At 50.3% G+C, this 17937-nt stretch overlaps 1 protein-coding gene and 1 long non-coding RNA gene across 5 annotated transcripts in view; one reads left to right on the forward strand and one right to left on the reverse strand.

Moving 5' to 3' along the window:
* ING4 (inhibitor of growth family member 4) overlaps positions 1 to 17937 on the forward strand; it is a 111562-nt gene that overhangs the window by 48912 nt on the left and 44713 nt on the right. The window lies entirely within an intron of this gene.
* On the reverse strand, positions 10121 to 17909 carry LOC137469804 (uncharacterized). Its single transcript, XR_010996683.1, has 3 exons — positions 14482 to 17909; positions 14205 to 14392; positions 10121 to 11675 (listed from the first exon to the last, which is right to left on the reverse strand). It is a non-coding gene; the product is annotated as an uncharacterized lncRNA (long non-coding RNA).

Below are 17937 nucleotides of genomic sequence, written 5' to 3' on the forward strand. Positions count from 1 at the left end.
GAAGCCTCCCTCACTCTGTTCCCCGCGGCTGCCTCCGCAATTTCTATTTACAGCCCTGCTGCCTCCCCTCCTGGCCACAGTGCTGCTGCTGTTGCTGGTTTCCAGGGCTGCTCTGTAATTAAGCATCCTTGTCTCCTACAACTCCTCCACTTCGCAAGCCCAGCGGCAATCGGGGCTGGGGCCGCACCAGGCTTGATGGCCACTCCAAAGGGCTGCTGCCTGGCAGTGGCTGAAGACTGCTGGGGATGGGGATGGTTCCCAGCCCCTGCTCCCTCTGCCCTGTCTGAGTCCTTTGGGCACTGGAGGTGTCCCTGATCCTCTGCTTTGCTGTTGGAGGAAGGAGCAGGCTTCGCAGACCAGACCTGGCCTCAGACTCTGGGGTTTCTGCCCACTGGAAGGACCTTTCCTGCTGCAGGGCCAGGCCCCTCCGCATGGCACCCTGTGCCCTGGACAGGATCTCTGTGGGTTGGTGGTGGCCCCATGCCCATCAGAGAGCAGACACACTCCTGTGGTGCCTGTCCCAGGGTCAGGCACACAAGAGGCTGAGCAGCACCTCTTCTGCCCCTGTGCTGAGTGTGGGAGAGCAGAGACTTCCACCCTGTTGCTTTAGGTGGAAGATCCTCTCCAGTCAACAGCTTTGGGGCCAGGCAAGCCAGAGAGACTTGACAGAGGTGGCGATAGGTTCTCATTGTGCTGGAATTATACTCATGTGCTCATTGGTGCAGTGAGATGTTTTGCACAAACCTCATCTGCTTCCAGCCCGAGCTTCAGCCCTTCCTGCTGATTCCTCTCTGTCATCAGATGCTTTTGCTCTGATGCCCTCTCTGCACAGGCTGGGGCTGCAGGCACTCAGCCAAACATACCCTTTTCTACCAGGACTCACTCTCTGACTCACAGGAGAAGCTCCACAAGCTGCCCCTTATTCTTCTGGCTTCCCAAAACACTGACTCCTTGGTCTAGTCCCCTCCCCTCCCATCACCACTCCCCACTACATCACTCCTATCTACTTGTCCATGTTGACTTCCCACCCTTCCAGTCTGGTCCCAGCTCTGACTCTTTTTCCAGCATCTCCATTCCTTTCCTGTCTGCAGCCTTGCCTCCTTCCCTAGCATCTCCCCCACATCCTGTTCTCCAGAAGGGAGCTAGCACTGGGAGTTGTATTCTGAGTGAGGACAGCAGAGATGGGAGGAATGAATGCAATCATTTCAATCAAAGAACAACATACAAGACCTGTGCAATGACTTCAAGACACATGAAAATCACCCTAATGAATGGCCAAAAACCAAGCATGAGGTGTTGCTGACTGCTGTGATTTCCTGCGAAAGAGAGTAGTTATGAAAAACATTTTGAAACCATCTCCAAAATCTGGGATTCCCTCCAGCTGAATGCCTTCTGTAACCTGCTATAAATTATCCCATTATGGGGGGGAAAAAAAAATCAGGCAACTGTGAAGAGTCTGTATTGCAGGGATGTGGCAGCAACCAACACCACTTGCTTACCTCACCTGCACAAGGATCTTCTCCAGAGTTGTGGCTGGAAATTAGGACCCCATGTGCTCTGGCTCTGCCCTTCTCTCCAGGCCTGTGCTGCTGGATGTCATTCCTTAGTGTTCCTTTGCACCTTGTGAGAGAGCCATCCCGACACTGTGTGGGCATGAGGGGAGTGGTGGGAAAACACCTGTGGAGCCGTGGGCATCCCTGTGTTCCTCGAGGAGGGTATGGAGCAGGCATGGCAGCGTTGACAAGCTGTGCTAACTCAAGTGTGAGCCTTTGAGCAGGGGGAATGGAGAGCTTCAATCACAGGTAGCTCTGCACTCGCATAAAGGGACCTGGCTGTGTGGATGGCCATTTAATTAGGAGAAATGCACAACTTGAAACTGCCATAAAGAGTCGCCCTGAAACAAGCAACCTCTCATTTCGGCATCATGTAAAAGAGTTGAGTAGTTCCCTTGGTTCATTCCTGCTTTGATCCTTAGAGGCAGAATTGAATCTTTATTGAGGGCTGCTGTGTCTCCGAGTGCACATTGCACTCAGTGAATAATAGGCCATTCAGTGACGCATTCCACATTGATCCAAAGCCCAGCTTTCTCTGGGAGTGACCAGAATACACACAAAACCATCTTCAGCCTCAGATCAATCCTCACAAGGGATCTGGCAGGGAAGCAAATGCCAGTTCCTGCTCCAGGGCCCTGCCCTGCCTCTCTGTGGCTCCAGTTAGCGCTCCAGTGGCAGGAGAGCAGATGCTCTAGGGCAGCCAGTCTAGTTTGAAGCTCAGACTTTGTTGACAGCTGGACATACCACAAGGGTTCAACAAACAAGCAAGCAAACAAGCCTGGGGTGACTTGTTTTCTATCAGAGGAACATGGTGTGATGCCTACAGCATGCACTGGTCAAATGTGAGTTACAGCCTGGCCTAGCTAGGGAGCCAGTTGGTTTCCTTGTTAGTTTGCCTATGAAAGGATGCACCAGAATCACAGGCACTGTGATTGCCTCAGGTGCTCTCTAAGCCTTGACACAGATTGCAGAAGCTTTCTGAGCTCTTCCCAAACCAAGGAGCAGTCAGTGGTGGGTGTCCTCTGCTAGTGTCAAGGGAGTCAATCTAGCCAGGTTAGGCACAGTTTTGCCTGAACGAGTTCATTAACCGAAACATGAATGCAGTGGTTAAACACACCTACAGTGGAGGTTTGTGCTGGTCTTATTCAGACACATTTGGCAATACCAGGATGAGTTATCTAAGCCCAAATTGGTTTCTCTCCCATGCCTTTTTTCTGCTTTGGCAATTCTTTTCTTATGTGATTACACGAATCACACAAACATCACAGAAATGCGATCCAACGCTCTGTGTACCTTGCGTTGGCTGGCTACACAGCGGGGACCCTAAGAGGTTCCTTTATAATGAGATTTCTCTTATATCCAGCACCAGGGCCTCCATGACAAAACTGAAGACCAAAAATACTGTCCTGGATAAATGTGGGTTTCTTGTATCTACTCACATTGGCCAGCTTACTTGTAGCTCCCTATGCAGTGCAGCAATTCTGAGTGCAGGACCTGGGGAAGAGACAGATTTTCCCCTAGTACCTGCAAGTTAGAGGAGGGCTGGGACAAAAGAGTGAATGAGCATAACACTGCCTCTTCCAGGGTTTTGGTGACAGCTCTTTGTTCATACTCAGGCAGTCCTGCAGAGAGAAACAAATTGCCTAACTAAAATATAGGGAGCTGAGGCTGTCAAGCAAAGGCCTAAAGAGAGGTATGAGGGAGCAGGAATATGAAGGAGGACAGGAAAAGGCAGGGTGAGGAGAGAGTGGGCAGAACCAGAAATTGTGGCTAGGATTAAATGATGGGGCTGGAAGGAGAAGGAGAGTCAAAGGCAGGGATCAGAATAGACATTTAGAGCTAGGGGGCATTGAAAGCACTGGGTAAATGAAGTCAAGGTGGGTGAAGCAGGGCTCTGGGAGCTCACAGGGACCAGGGTGCTGCCAACACTGAAGCCCCAGTTTAGCCTGAGCACTTATCCAGCTCTACTGATCCTTCCAACTGTTTCAGGAGCAGCAGTTGAATCCTCCCCTGCCTCCTGGTGAGGGAAAGGAAAGCACATGCTCATGGGTCAGCCCTCAGAGCTCAGCCTCACTGCTCCAGTGCTGACCCAACCCATATGGGAGAGATGCAGGACTGTCACAAAATGTAGGTCAGGGGCTGAAAGTTTGTTTTGCAGGTTTAAAGGTCTCAGCCCTCTGATGTTTGCTCCAAAGGATAATACATTCCCAGTTAAGGGATGCTGTTCCCTTTTCTTGCTTCCTTATCTATATTAGTTGTCTGGCCATCATTTTCCAGGAGCTGAGATGGAGTCCACTTCATGTGACCTACAGTGATACCAAGAACTAAGCCATAGGGCTCGTGGTCCGAACACACACAGCACTGAGACCACCAAAAATGAGGCTGTCAGAGTCTGCCCTTGTGCTCCCAGAGCCAGTCTTTTGGCCTCTGGCATTTACCACTGAAGGGCAAGGACAGTACCACCTGGAGCAGGTACTGGAGCAGTGCCTGGTGAGGGGGGAGTGCCTCAGACATGGAAATCTATGCACTGGAAAGCCCAGAAAGAATGATGCCTGAAGAAAGTGCTTAGCAAAGCTGAAGCCAAGGATGCAAATGTGAAGGAAGGAGTGAGGAGTGGTATGAAACAGCGAGCAGCATCCTCTGCACCAGGAAGGCCTGCTGGAAAAGAAGTGCATGATAACCTGACTCCAAGCATCTATCAGGATGGTGGATGAAGGAAGAAGCTTGTGTTTCACAACTTCTGAGCTCCCTTTGCGTCCTGAGTGGTTGCTGCCATTTGTTTTCTTCTTTGGTGATAATTGTACGTCGTTTCTCTGCACGGTTCACTGCACAAATGATTTCACATGCCCGCCCGAGCTGTGCTTTATTGTACTTTGTTTAAATATGCGAAATTGTATGCAACTCCATGTGACGTTTTATGCAAATTGCTTCTTGTGTTACGGTGCATATTTGAAATTAATTTGAGTATGATCACAGCCCTGACTCTGAAGCCATTGTTTAGACTGAGCACTCACCCAGCTCCCCTGATCCTTCCAGTTATCTCAGGAGCAGCAGCCTGAGCCTCCCCCGCCTGCCTCAGCCTTGATCCAGAAGCAACGTGCACTGGAGGTGACACAGCTTAGATGAAGGTCGTGTTCCAGGCCTCTGCTGAGTTTGCCAGTTAGTGCAGCCAAAAACTGAGTATTTAATGGGGAAGCTGGAGCACCAAACTCATGTCCCAGAAGGGTCTGCAGACACGCACTCATGGGGAGCAAATTTTAATCCCTGCAGAGCCAGTCTAGACTCTGGACAAGGACATGCCATCCAGTGGTTCAACAGTTCACCAAGGTATCCAAAGGCATGTCTGCTTAGAAGAAAGCACTGGTGTTAAAACATCAGAAATTAAAGATGCTTTCTGGAAAAGCTTGCTAACAATCTGCCCCTTCTGGCAGTGGATCTGCAGGTATAAGGCAAATGCTCTGCACACAGGTGTTCCATGTTTTTAAAAAGATCAGATTCCATTAAGAACATCTACTAAACACAGCAGCCATAACACAGGCAGCAATATATTTTCTACGTTAATTTCTGAACAACATTCAAGCCATTTCAGCAACATTCTTCATGCTAATTTTCCCTTTTCTCCTCTTCTTGGTTATGAGTCAGCAGCTAGGCTTGAAACCCCTAACCTTCATCGCTGAGGAATGATGTAGACCTCACTCTGGCAAGGCCTTAATCATCTGTTAAAGAGCAGAAAAGAGACAGTCAACCACTGAGTTTCCCGTAACTCCCGTTTTATCCCTGGTTCATATAACCCACTGTAATCTGGCAGTGAAGTGTTTCATGCAAGGATTTCTGTGCCGGGCAGTTGAGCGCAGGTGGGTGCTGGGAGGCAGGGGTGGCTGGAGCTGTGGGCCACATCCCAGGGCTGCTGGTGTCCAGGGCTGGCAGCAGAGAGGAGCGAGGCAGGCAGTGCTCCCAGGCAGGTGCAGCTGGTTCACTGTAGCACCCAGCCTGTGGCTGTCCTGGGAGAGCTGCTGTCATCTTTCCCCTTGACAGATGCTCCTGGGGCATCCCCTTCTCTCATCCCCTTTTGCCATCCTGTGCCAAGGTGGTCTCATTCAACTGACTGCATACTCTGGGAAAGGGGTATGGATGGACCCCGGCCAGTAATCAGTACCCTGGCTGGGCACTAAGCCAGTGGGGGAGCTGCCCTCAAAGTCCCTGAGGGCCCAGCTCACTCTCCCCTGGGCTGCAGTGTGGAGGAGCCCTCTTCTGCTCATCAGAAATCCCCTCAGATCTGCAAGACACCCAGCTATCACCTGAAGCAATTGGTCTTGGGCCTGCCTGTCACATACTGTCCCCTCCAATTTCTGTGCTTAGCTCTCTGCACGCTGGAGGCAGGAGGATTCACATCCTCACTCCCTGGGTAATTACAGCCCTACAGCACTCTGCAGGATCCCCAGGACACCATCCCACAGCGCCATACAGCCCCACTTCCAGGCAAGCCTCAGGCACCCAGCTTGGCTTGAGCTGCTTTGAAGGCAAAGTCGTTATGAAAATGTCCTGCAATTGCGTAAGAAGAGAGGACTGGCAGAGATCTCCTCGCCTGCGGCAGGCAGCCCCATCGCATCCTCTTGCTCAGAGACTTCCAGTCCCACAACAAGTTGTCTCCTGGCCTCACTGCTGCTGTTGAAAGGCTGTTCCAGATCCTTGCACAGGCAGGTGGGAAGATCCTTCTAATTTCCATCCGCAGTGTACCCATGGCCCAGCCTGTGATAGCACATTCTTGTGCCAGCACTGTCCTCGGGCTTAAATTCAATGTCAAAACCCTTTGTTAACACAGAGTTAATGTTGCTTGGTGATAGCTCATTCATTCCCAGAACATTATGTTCATCAAAACTCAAACTTGTGGAAAAACAGGGCATTTAGAGCTAAAGTACATGCCCAGGCAACCTTACTTGTGCACCTTCTGAGCTGGCAGCTGCCAGAGGGACTGTCAGCTCTCTGTCTGCACTCACTGCGTCAAGTGTAAAGTGTTCCGTGATGATCAGTGGGAGCGTTACCTGGGACTGGAGGGCGTGAGCAAGGAGGGGAGAGCCAGGCCCTTGGGGGCAGGTGGGGTGGGGATTTTGGCTGCCAGCTCTGGGATGAAAGGCAAAGTGTTTCTGCCCATGGGATACCGGGTTCTTTCAGTGCACCGCTTTCAAGGACAGAAGGAGATTACATGTGATTAAGACGTCCTGGGGTAAAGATTTCACCAGGCACTCCACTCTGCAACAGCACCAAAGGCAGCAACTTTCTGGCAAGTGTCAGCTCATAAAAACGCAGCCATGTGGCATCAGTGCTTTGGGACGAGCACACCAGTGCTCACTGACCCACTGCACTGCAGAGTCTCTGGGGTGGGGGAAAGCCATCTCCAGCAGCAAGTTTAGCTAGCCCAGCAGGTTTGGCACAACCACAGCTGGGGAGGACTCCTGCGATTTTTGGCAGCATCTGGCTGTTTGCCCTTTTTTGCAGTTGCAGTCATGCTGTTTCTGCCACAGAGGCTGCTGTGTCTATGGTGAAGGATGCTAGGAGGCTGCCATGACCTTCAGCCCCATCCCAGGCTCCATATTAAGGGAATTCAGACCAGAATTGCCAGCATAGCTACAGAGATGTACAGTGCACAAGAGCCAGGGCTGAAAATTTTGGAAATTTTAATACATGGTGATTGCATAATTTTCAAGCACAGAAGCAAAGAATGGCCAGAGGGACTCCCTCTGTACACCACTGCCCTGTTACCCATGCTGCTGCCATTTCCAGCTCACCTTTCTCACTGCATTAAAATATTAGTGCTTTAGAAACTGCTAATGTTTAAAACAAATTTTCTTACAGTGTTTGCTGCTGGGTGCATATTTTCTAAAGAGTGACTTACAGGAAGTTCAATATCAAGGACAGCCACAAATCCTGCCCTAGTCAGGCTGCTCAGCATCCTTCTGTCCAGCCAGGCTTTGTGCTGGGCTCCTATCTCCCAGTTTTGGGGGAGCAAGTAGCATTTCTCAAATTTATTCTCTACTTTCTGAAGTTTTTTGTATGTGTACTGTGTGCAATATCTGCCTTCTTGCTGACCCAAAAGGGCAGCTGGCCATATTTGCCATAGCAAGGATGTGCAGATGATGGGAGCTGATCTGGGGGAAGCAAAGGGCTGTCAGCTGGCAGGCCTGGAAGGCTCCACTCCAGAAAAAGGAGACAGGGAACAAGAAAAGAGTGATTTCTCAGGTGGCAGCTGCTCCTCAGACAGAGCCAAGGCTTCTGTGACAGATGCTCACTCTGCCTGCAAGGCTGGAGGAAACGAAGCCCCAGGTGACCGTGGTGCTGATAGAGTTCCTGGAAAACACAAGCATCCTTGCTAAAATGAGGCCCGGCAATGATGCAAAAAATTTTCTAGGAACTCTTGAGCATCTAGGTGAGACTGAGAACTGCCCTGAGGATGTGGAGATCATTATGCCAGCCTGTCTGGGAGGAGGAGCTCAGCCAGCTGAGTGGGAAGGAAGCACTTGAACCTGTGGAACGCTACTTGCTGCATCTCTGGACTCACCTGCCCTGATCCAAGGACTTGCTGCTTCCAGTGAGGCACTGGGCAGGAAACATGTGCCCTTGGGTCCCGCATTCCTCCAGGCAGAACACCTGGCCACAGCTGGACTCCCTAAAGCCCTGTCTAGAGAAGCTTCCATGTGGAGAATCAATAAATAATCCAGGAGCTTTTGGGTCTAGTAAGAGGGCCCAGGAACAAGTGCACAACTCTTGTGCACTCAGCTTGAATAGTGGAAAACTACCCAGAAAGCAGACAGCACTGTGGAGTGTGAGGAACATAAGGATGGAGAGTGCAAAATGAGAAAAGGACAGTGCTCTGTCAAACAGGCAGAACACGCTTATGGATACAGGCAGTTGGATCTGATTGCCTCTGAAACAGAAGAAATACATCAAATCCTGATGGGATGCACCCAAAGCGCTGAGTGAGCCAGCAGAAGTCATTGCAAGGCCACTCTCCGTAACTCTTGATTGGTCATAGCACCTGGGAGAAGTACCTGAACACCTGGGGAAAGCAGACATCTCTCCTGTCTTCAAGAAGGGCAAGAAGGAGGATCCAGGGTCAGTCAGCTTCACCTTCATCCCTGAGAAGATGATGGAACAGGTAATCCTGGAAATAATTTCCAGGCATGTGGGTGACAAGAAAGTCATCAGGAATAGTCAGCATGGATTCACCCAGGGGAAGTCATGCTTGACCAACTTGATAACCTTCTATGACAAAATGCCTCACCTTCAACAGGGCCTTTGACACTATCTCCCACAAAATGCTCACAGAGAAATTGCTGATGTATGGGCTGGATGAGCAAACAGTGAGGTGGCTGAGGCCTGGCTGAATGGCTGGGCACAGAGGGTGAGCAGTGGCACAATGTCTAGCAGGAGGCCAGTACCCAGCACTGACTCCTGGCTGATAGAGGCCCTCTGGGTGATTCCTCAGCAGGGCCAGTCTGGACCAGACGACCTCCAGAGCTCCCTGCCAACCTCAGCCACTCCGTGACTGTGAAACCACTTACTGGGAATGGTCTCTGATGAGTGCCACTCCAAGCTGTGCCTGGGCTTTGGCTCAGGCAGCAGTAGCTGAATTGGGCTAAAACTGCAGCAGCTGTGTGACAGGACGGGTGACTGCAGGTCCTCGGTCTGCCTTGTGTCCCATGGCTGAGTACTCTGGCACAGATACAGTCATGGCTTCAGCAGATGGCAGGCTTGCCTCTAACAAGGACAGAATGACTTCCCCATCCCAGGAAGAGGTGGAATGAAGGAAGGATGAAGCTGGTATGGGAGAAAAGGACATGATGGACAGGGAAACTCTGCAACTAGCTCTGCTTCTCATCAGGAGCTGTTCCCTCCAGCCATATGGCTGTGTGCCTTGCCTGCTGGGGAAAAGGGAGTGTCCAGGTATGTTATATGGGGGAGAAACAGTGGCAAGATTACAAGATGTGCTGTGACTAGCTAACACTACTGCTGCTGAGCTTAGCTCTTTGGGAATTACCGCACGAGGAGGACGATGAAGTAACCCTGGGAGATAAGCTGTCTGCAGTACAGTGAGAGGAAGCAAGGCAGCTAGTGAGTTCTCCCTGCTGATGTTGTAAACACATCTAAAAAAGTACTTCCCTGAACGTGATGTTTACCTGAAACTTGGGAACCTTGTCCAGAGGGATCTGCTCCAGATGCTGTGAAAACTCTGGGATACAATAAAGATGCAAGCACTGCTGAAATCTAAAAAGCCACCCAGAGTGATGCAGCCCAAGCCTGTTAACCCTGAAAACCTCTCAGCATGTTTCAATCCATAATGAATTCCAGAGGGGTTCACAGTGCACAGACTCGGTGCATCTCTGATGTTACACACTGTGAAAACACTTGTAGCAGAACATCCTTCCACACTTTGCTGTGCTTAGCCACGGGGCTCCTGCCAGACTCTGTTATCCCTAGAAACCCAACGGCAGGCTACTTGTCCAGCACTGCATTTTATCCTGGCTGGATTTGCCTCCTTCCCCTTCAGCTGGCCACAGCCCCAGGCCCCTCTCCCCCAGCCTCTTTCTCATCCCTGTCAGGCAGCAGCTGCATGTATGAATTAGCTTCCTCTCCGATGGGCACTTCAAACCTGAAAAAACCCTCCAACTTCAATTCATCAGGAAGATCACATTAAGCCCATCTAATCTTGCTGTCTGACAGGGTAACTGCACTGGCGGACTGGGGGGTGTAGTAGATGTGATACGTCTTGACTCCAAAGCTTTTGATAGAGTGAAAGGCACGAACAGTGGGGAAAAACACACAATTGGAATTTCCAGAAGATGCACACAATTGCCAAAATGTATATACAGCTGGTTTGGGGAGATTGCACTGTCAGGGTGGAAAGACACTTTTCAGCGGGGCTGTGGAAATCGCTAGATTCATTTTCATCATTGAGAGCTTAAGCTGCGTGGTAGAAAAAGCTTTTTAACTATCGAGCAATAAAACGCTGGACTAGATTGGCCAGGGAGCCTTGTCACTGTAGGCTGTTGAGAACAGGTTCAACAAATATCTGTCAGGAATGAGTTGTGCTTACTTAATCTTGTCGTCGGGTCAGGAGGCTGAATTACATGATTGCCCGAGGTCTCGTCCCAATTTCATTTCCCCCAATTAAATTAAATAAACCTCAGAAATCATTGTCAGAAGCAAGCTGCAGCAAGCTATACTTACTGCAACCCCCCACCCTCAGTCAAGTGTTAGATCAGCACTAATCCCATCCAGGTATAAACCAGGTTCAAGACCTACCACTCTTTCTCCAACATGAAAACCAGCACGATGGAACCCTTTCAGTTCTGCTGCAGAGGCATGTGGCACATTTAGTTCAGACTGGCTTTTGTGTATTTCTCCAAAGAACAGAGCCTTTTCTGAGATGCTGGGTTTTAAACTTCCTTTCTGAGAGAGGTTATGAGAGCAGGCATTGTCTAGGAGAAACACCAAGTTACCTGCATAAAGATCACAAGACTTTGGACTGATCTCTTACCCTTGAAGGAAAAACTCTTTGGGGGATGGAGCAGAAAAATGTGGGCTTGTGGACCTGTGTTCAGCACATCTTTTCTTATAATGCTGTGCTTGTCGTGCTAACCTGCTCTGCCTGCCAAGGAAGCACAGCAAATTGCAGGGAGAGGTAAATCTGTGCAGCCTTAAAAAGAGACAAACTCAGAAGAGAAAAGGACTGCCCAACTAAATTAAGGCTGAGCTCCTTCCCTTCTATAATGGCTCATTTTGCTGTGCACATCCCTGTGTATAAAATGGGTTTTTAGAGAGAAGTTAATCCATTCCAGCCTTTTGCTAAGCTAAGGAAGGCTCCATGTCCGCTCATATGGAGAGCAAGGGTAGGCACGGAGACAGACTCTGTTATTCCAGCTCCCCCACACTGCTGCCAGCCCCAAGCCCACCTCTGAACATGAGCGACAAATTGTATATAGCATCCTAAATAAGATTAACGTAATGATCTCTTTAAGGCTGTTGTCTTTGTGATCACGTCACATCGGGGCTTCATAATCATCTCGTGAATGATGAATGCACCCAGATCTGTCTCTTCGTCTGTCATTTCTAACCAGCGAATCTCTGGGTGTAAAAGACATTCCTGTTAGCAGGAGCAAAGAACAGGACCTCGCACTTCTCTGCTTCAGACTGTGAGTAATTCTCCTAAATGCATTTAATCAGCAAACTTCCTTTTCATGCTGCTTTTTGCTGAGCTAGAGCCATTACTGCAAGCAGAATTATTCCCAAGGCCAGTGACATTCCTCCACGGTGGCAGCTCCCTTTTGACTCCACACATCATCTGCCGTTCCCCGGCATTTTACCCACCTAAAATTCTCCTACTAATTCCTTTCACTTCAGCTTATCTAGCTGCCTTCCAGGCCTTACTGCAACAAATGCCCTACTGAAATCCAACTAGATTAGATTTACCAATTTCTTTTTTCACCCAGGTAAGGGAAAGGAGGTACAGAAAAGGATCAAGTTAAGGGCACACAGTGCTTTTGTTGATAAACCCATTTTGTATTTGATTCCATTTTCCACTTACTGCTGTAGCTTTAATTCTGTTTTCCTTCTGTAATTTGTTCTTAACCTTATACTCTTTTGAGACTAGACTAATGGGTTTGCAGCTGCCCAGAGTACTTTGTTTTCTCTCTTCCTGAAATATAGCTCCTTATTCCCAGCCCTGACATGCTTACTCTGAAGTTGATGGATATGCTGCAAATCTTTGCTCCCAAAACTGCTGTTTCCTCAGATGGCTTTGAAAAAAAAAAATCCACAAATATCAAGGTAAGGTGGTGAGCTCCAGTCTTGCTTTTACAGAGCTTCTCGAGGTTTGCTTTTGCCTTAATACATCAAGTTACTGTTCTCCACTCTTTCTTCTATCCTCTTCTCCCACCTTTTTCAGCATCATCCTTCTTATTGAGAAATGACACAAGGCAGCTGTAAAGACCCAGAGGTGTTTTAGCAGCACTGTGGTGAGCACTGAAGGTGGTGTGAGGAGTGCATCACCTGAGCACCCACCCCTCTGCTCTCCTGGTGAGCTGAAAGCCACAGTTTAGGCTATCACAGAGGCAAGTTTCTCAAAAATGGGGGGGCAGAGAAGTGACTCTAACTTCTGAAAGGGAACAGAAATCCCCTGAAACTCATCACAGATTCTCCAACTGCAAAGAAACATGCAGACACCTAAACCAAGAATTTAAAGGAGTTATTAAAGACTCTCTTGTTCTGAAGGGGTGAGGGTTTTGTGTAGGGAGGGAACTCTTACATGCTGCAATGTAGTTTTAAATGGCATTTCAGTGATTGCTGCTGTTCCGAAAAAACATGGGTGTCACAGCTTAAGGAGTCACCCCCAAACCAACCAGATCTTGCTGTTAGGAGATTCATCTGTAGTATAAAATGGGACAAGTTGTGCTACAGAGGGTGGCAAGCCAGCTGGAGAAGAGACATTCGTGCAGAAAGGCTTTACAGATGCTAATGCTGCTGTCAGCACAGATGCATTTCCATCGGGCCAAACAAGCATGCTGCCCTTCTGGCTCCCAGTGTTGTGAAGACACTGAACACTGGCTCATGGCAGATGAGCAGCACAAAAACACTGACCCACACAAAAAGTCAGGTGCGAAGGGATTTCTAGAAGTCTCTAGCCCAATTATAGCAGGATAAGTCCAAAGCTAGACCAGCTTGCTTAGGGCCTTGTTCACAAAACTTCTGAACATCTCCAAGGATGGAGACATCCCATTTTTTTAAGGCACATCTTCCCCTACTGAACTGTTCTTAAGGGGAAGAAATTTTTTTCTTACACATATTTAGAATTTCTTTGTTTCAACATTTTGTCCCTCTTTTCTTGACCTTTGTTTGCTGCCTCCTCAAAGTCTGGCCTCCTTTTCTCTACAGCTTTCCTTTAGGTAGGAGCAGACAGCAACTAGACACCCCCTCGGTCTTCCCTGTTTAACAAACTCCGCTCCCCCAGCCTTCTCCTAGTGCATTGTGTGCTCTACCCTCCACCGTGGGGGCCTTTTTCTGGCTATGCTGCAGCTTGGGTGTAATCTTCCAGGTGGGGCCTCACACCGCTCAGGTGGATGGGAACAATAATTTCCCTTGATCTGCTGACTACACCTTTGCTAATGCAGCCTAGGGGACCTTCATTGCTTCAAGGGCACACTGCTGAATCATGTTTAAAATGCTTCTTGATAATTTTTGTGGGGATCTAATAAAATAAAGGGGTTATTGCCACAGAGAACTTACTGCCCTACTAGAGCAGGCTTTGCCTGTGCTCATGTGCTGTGCTTTGGCTGTGCCCACTCAAGAGAGACCCTCTCAGGCACTTCTGATGTTACTGTGATTTTTGCCCTGTGCTGAAGGTCCTCAGCCACTCTTGCTGTCCTGACACATCCAATGAGTGATACTTTTTCCTCCTTCAAAATTATGGGATTTGTATTCATGGCACATTGGCCAGAAGTTTCAGTAACTAACTGCCCTGGCTACACTACAGTTATCAAATGACCTCCGCCTGGAGCCAAGGCTCATCCAATCACAGGTTGTTACATTCCTGCCCAACAGGGACCCACCTCCAAGTTCCCAGTCCTCCCAGTTTCTCCCAGTTTCAGAGAAACGTACTTCTTTCACTGAAAAAGGATTGCATTGTTGCTGCATGTGCTTCCAATTCCAGAGTGTATCCCAGGTGTGTGGTTTCTGCTCTTGCCCTTAACAGAGCAAGATGCCACTATAATGAAATGATTCAGGCAACCAAGCATGTGCAGGATAACGCGCATCTATAACCCTCCATCGCCATGTATTTCTAAAAGCTTAAACAACACTAAGCAGAAAAGTTACCAAGCAGGGAAAAATGCACTCAAAAAAAAAAAAAAAAAAAAAAAAAAAAAAAAAAAAAGACCAAGAATGATGTGCTGAAATGCTCTCTTCTGTGTGCTGCCAGGGGATTTAATCAGCCGATTGCCAAAGAGATGTCAGTTCCCTGAAAAGAGTGAGGACAACATGCCTTGCTGAGAAATGTACTCTCAAGATTAAAATACCAGCTGCAGAATAAACCAAATATTGTCCTACAAGCAGCTAAAAATTTGGGTGAGAATGAACAGCCGCCATCCTTAAAATGTGTGTCACTACATCATCACAGCTTCCAAGTCTATCTGTCCATCTCTACCTACTGGTCAGTATCCCCAACAAATACATGTACCACTTGAGCCAGCTTAATGAGGCCATCAGGCCTCCTTAGGCCAGGTTTACCAGCCCTAGGAGCCAGCCAAGCAGGATCCTGTGACACAGAGTACCACCTATGTTACTGGGACAGCCACCGTGAGCAGTGCAGTTTACACACAGACAGCAAACAAAAGGTGTTCAAGCACACGAGAGTACAGTGGCACCACGGGAGGATGGTCTGTAATCACAACTGAAGGGCCAGGGGTGTGTGCTTTGTGTTGGGGTGGTGAAAAAAGAGAGAACTGGAGAAATCAGGAGAGTAGATAAAGAAGGAAAGCGCTGAGGTGGGAACGTGACAGTCAGATGTGATTGTGGAGGAGGCAAGAAGGATGGGAGATGGAACAGGCAGCCAGCGTGGAGGTGTATGTTTGCCACCCTCCGGGGCCAAAGCTGCACAGCAGAAGTTGTTACAAAGGTTGTGAGAGAGCAATTGTCGTGGTAACCGGCTGGCTTTCTCCACACATTTTCTTTTCTGAGCTTGTCAGGAGCTGGTGCCCTCAGCAGGAGGTGGGAACCCGGCTGTGTTATTCACATGATTCTGCTCCCAGGAGGGAGGCCCCACTAACCTCCCCCTACCACCTGCTCCAGGGCTGTTACCTCCTGCAGTCACTTTGCATTGCTGCTGGCTTTTTTCCTTGCTGCAGAGTTGTGAACATCTCTGTCACTCACTCCCCAGCTCCCAGCCTGGGCTGGCAGTGCTGCTGGGTGAACCCCATGGCTGGTGCAGCCTGGCCACCCCTCCTCACACAGCTCCAAGCAAGTTGGATAGATGGAGGCTGTACCAAAGCTGGCCTTACTAAAGAAATGAGCAGGTCTGGAGACTGGCCTGGGCGTCTCCACTACACACATCATGTTACTTGCTGTGGGGCCAGCTCTCAGCCAAGCCTGTCTCTGTGCATGAGCACAGCGTAAGGAGGGCACCTCTTCACCCCACACTGCCCCCAGCACCAGTGGTTTTTGTTCACCACACTCCTTAGCTGAGCCCAGCCTGTCAGTGCTACGAAACCCTAGAAGCCCTAAACGCACACACGTGGGACACGGGCATGTCTCACGAGGAGAAACCCACGGTGGCAACCAGGATGCTCTTCCCTGGTGTGGAAAGGAGCAAGAGCTGCCAGCACAAGTAAAGGGAGGGAACAGAGAGCTGGGAAAGGTAAAGAGATCAGCTGTACTCTCCAGAGACACACACCCGTGTTTCTCTGACTTTGCTGCCTCCGAAGGAAAGGAGGTAAGACAAATCAAGTGTCTGTGGCAGATGTTAGTCACGCTGCCTCACATGCTGCTGAAGGGTGCTCGGCAGTGCAGGGTGGGAGGGGGAGCAGAAAACTCCAGGCACCCTAAGAAAAATTAACCACTTTGTCCCAATCCTCAAGTGACAGTTTCCCTTGCCAGGTATAGGGCATTCTGACAAGCACTCCTGGTTATCAAGTCCAGGCCAGCCCTCTTCGAGGAGACTCACTCCTGTTTCTTCCTAGGCAGCCTGAAGGGAGGAAGGTGGCTATAAAGGACACTCTGATGAAGAAGAGAGAAGAGATGCCAGTGCCAGGCTGGAGCTCCTCTTCCAAGGCATAAGATTGAATACATTTGCTGCGTTGCAGAACGAGGAGAGAAATGTCACCTTCAGAGGTGATCTGACAATCATAAAAATAAATTACATAGGAGAAAAAAAAAAAAAAACAACCACAACAAGATAAGCATTTGTGAATATTCATGAGCAAGTCAAAACCCCCAAATTAACAAGGAAATTAATTTCCAAACTGATTAGGCTGCCAATTCCTTTTATTTAAATAAATCAACAATTGCCTTCATGTGACTCCTGCTGAAGAACGCAGAGCTAATCCTGACTCCTCCCAGGAGGAAGTTTGGTGCCGCCTGCGATGACCAATGCAGGCGCTGTGGCCGGAGCCGCCGGCAGATTTCCCTCTGCCCGCTGCTCCGGATGCTGCGGTTTCACGATCGCCCGAGCCGATCTAACCGCTGGCTGCTTGTGCTCTCCCTGGTCCCACCCTCTTACTCATGCTGGCTCGGAAAAGCTGTTCCAGCATGCCAAGCTGGCAGAAAACTCACACAACAATTAAAAAAAGAGGTTTCTGTCAAGTCAGAGCACTGAAAACAGCTCAGCCAAACGCCCGGCGCGCAACACCACAGGTGAGGAAGGTAACCTAACCTGACCTGACCTGGAGGTGGGCCCAGCGCCAAAGTTAACCCTGCTCGAGTAGCGGAACGAAGCGCATCTGATCCTGAAGCGTCTAAAGCGGAGCAGAGCAGCCAGGGCTTGGTGGTTTTACGGGCTGTCTGCAGTCCGGCGCGGGGCTGACCGGCCAGCCCGCCTTAGCGGTGCGGCGGAGCGGCTCCGTGCTCGTCCCGCAGGAGCAGCCTCGCCGTGCCCCAGGCTCAGGGCACCGAGCGCCTGCTGCTCCTCCCGCTGCGCCCGGCAGCGCCAGCGCACGGGAGGCAGCGGGAAACTGCCAGACGAAACCCGGGCGGGCTGTCTGTGAAACTGAGCTCTCAGGGACTGGCGACGAGGGCGAGCTGCAGCCCCCTCTGGGGTCAAGCTGTGCACGGTTACAAATACGAGAACAATTGGTGTTTGGGTGAGGTTACGCGGAGCCTCCGGCTGCCGGGACAGGGTTACCCTGCTCCCCTCCACGCCCGGCCTTGCCCTCCTGTTCCCGGCAGGGAATGAGATGGTCCGGTTTGCCCGTTCTGGCACAAAGCCAGCTGGCGGGAAGTCCTTTCTGCTGGCTGAGCAGGACAAACACGTTTAACAGCGTGCCAGGAGACGCTCGAGCCAGCGCGGGCTGGGACCCATCCAGGCGCTGGCAGCCAAACTTTGGGACAACTCCTCTGGATCATCGCGGAGGACCTGGACCGTCCCAGGCGCTGGCAGGCACAGCGCTCGGGAAAACTCCTCTGGACCGGAGCCGTCCCGCGCCCACCCCGGGGCGGCGGCCGAATTCACGGTGGTTTATGAATACTCATGAGGGCGACGGCCTCTCCCCTCCGCCCGCGTCACGTGACGCCGCGAGGCCGGAAGCGGCCCTGCCGGCCGGGCCCGGGGACGCCGCCCCCCGCCCGCCACAGGCACTTCCGCCCTTCCGCCAGCCCGGGCTGCCCCGCGCGCCGGCGCCCT

This window comes from Anomalospiza imberbis, chromosome 2 (genome assembly GCF_031753505.1).
Source record: "Anomalospiza imberbis isolate Cuckoo-Finch-1a 21T00152 chromosome 2, ASM3175350v1, whole genome shotgun sequence".
Taxonomy (NCBI): domain Eukaryota; kingdom Metazoa; phylum Chordata; class Aves; order Passeriformes; family Viduidae; genus Anomalospiza; species Anomalospiza imberbis.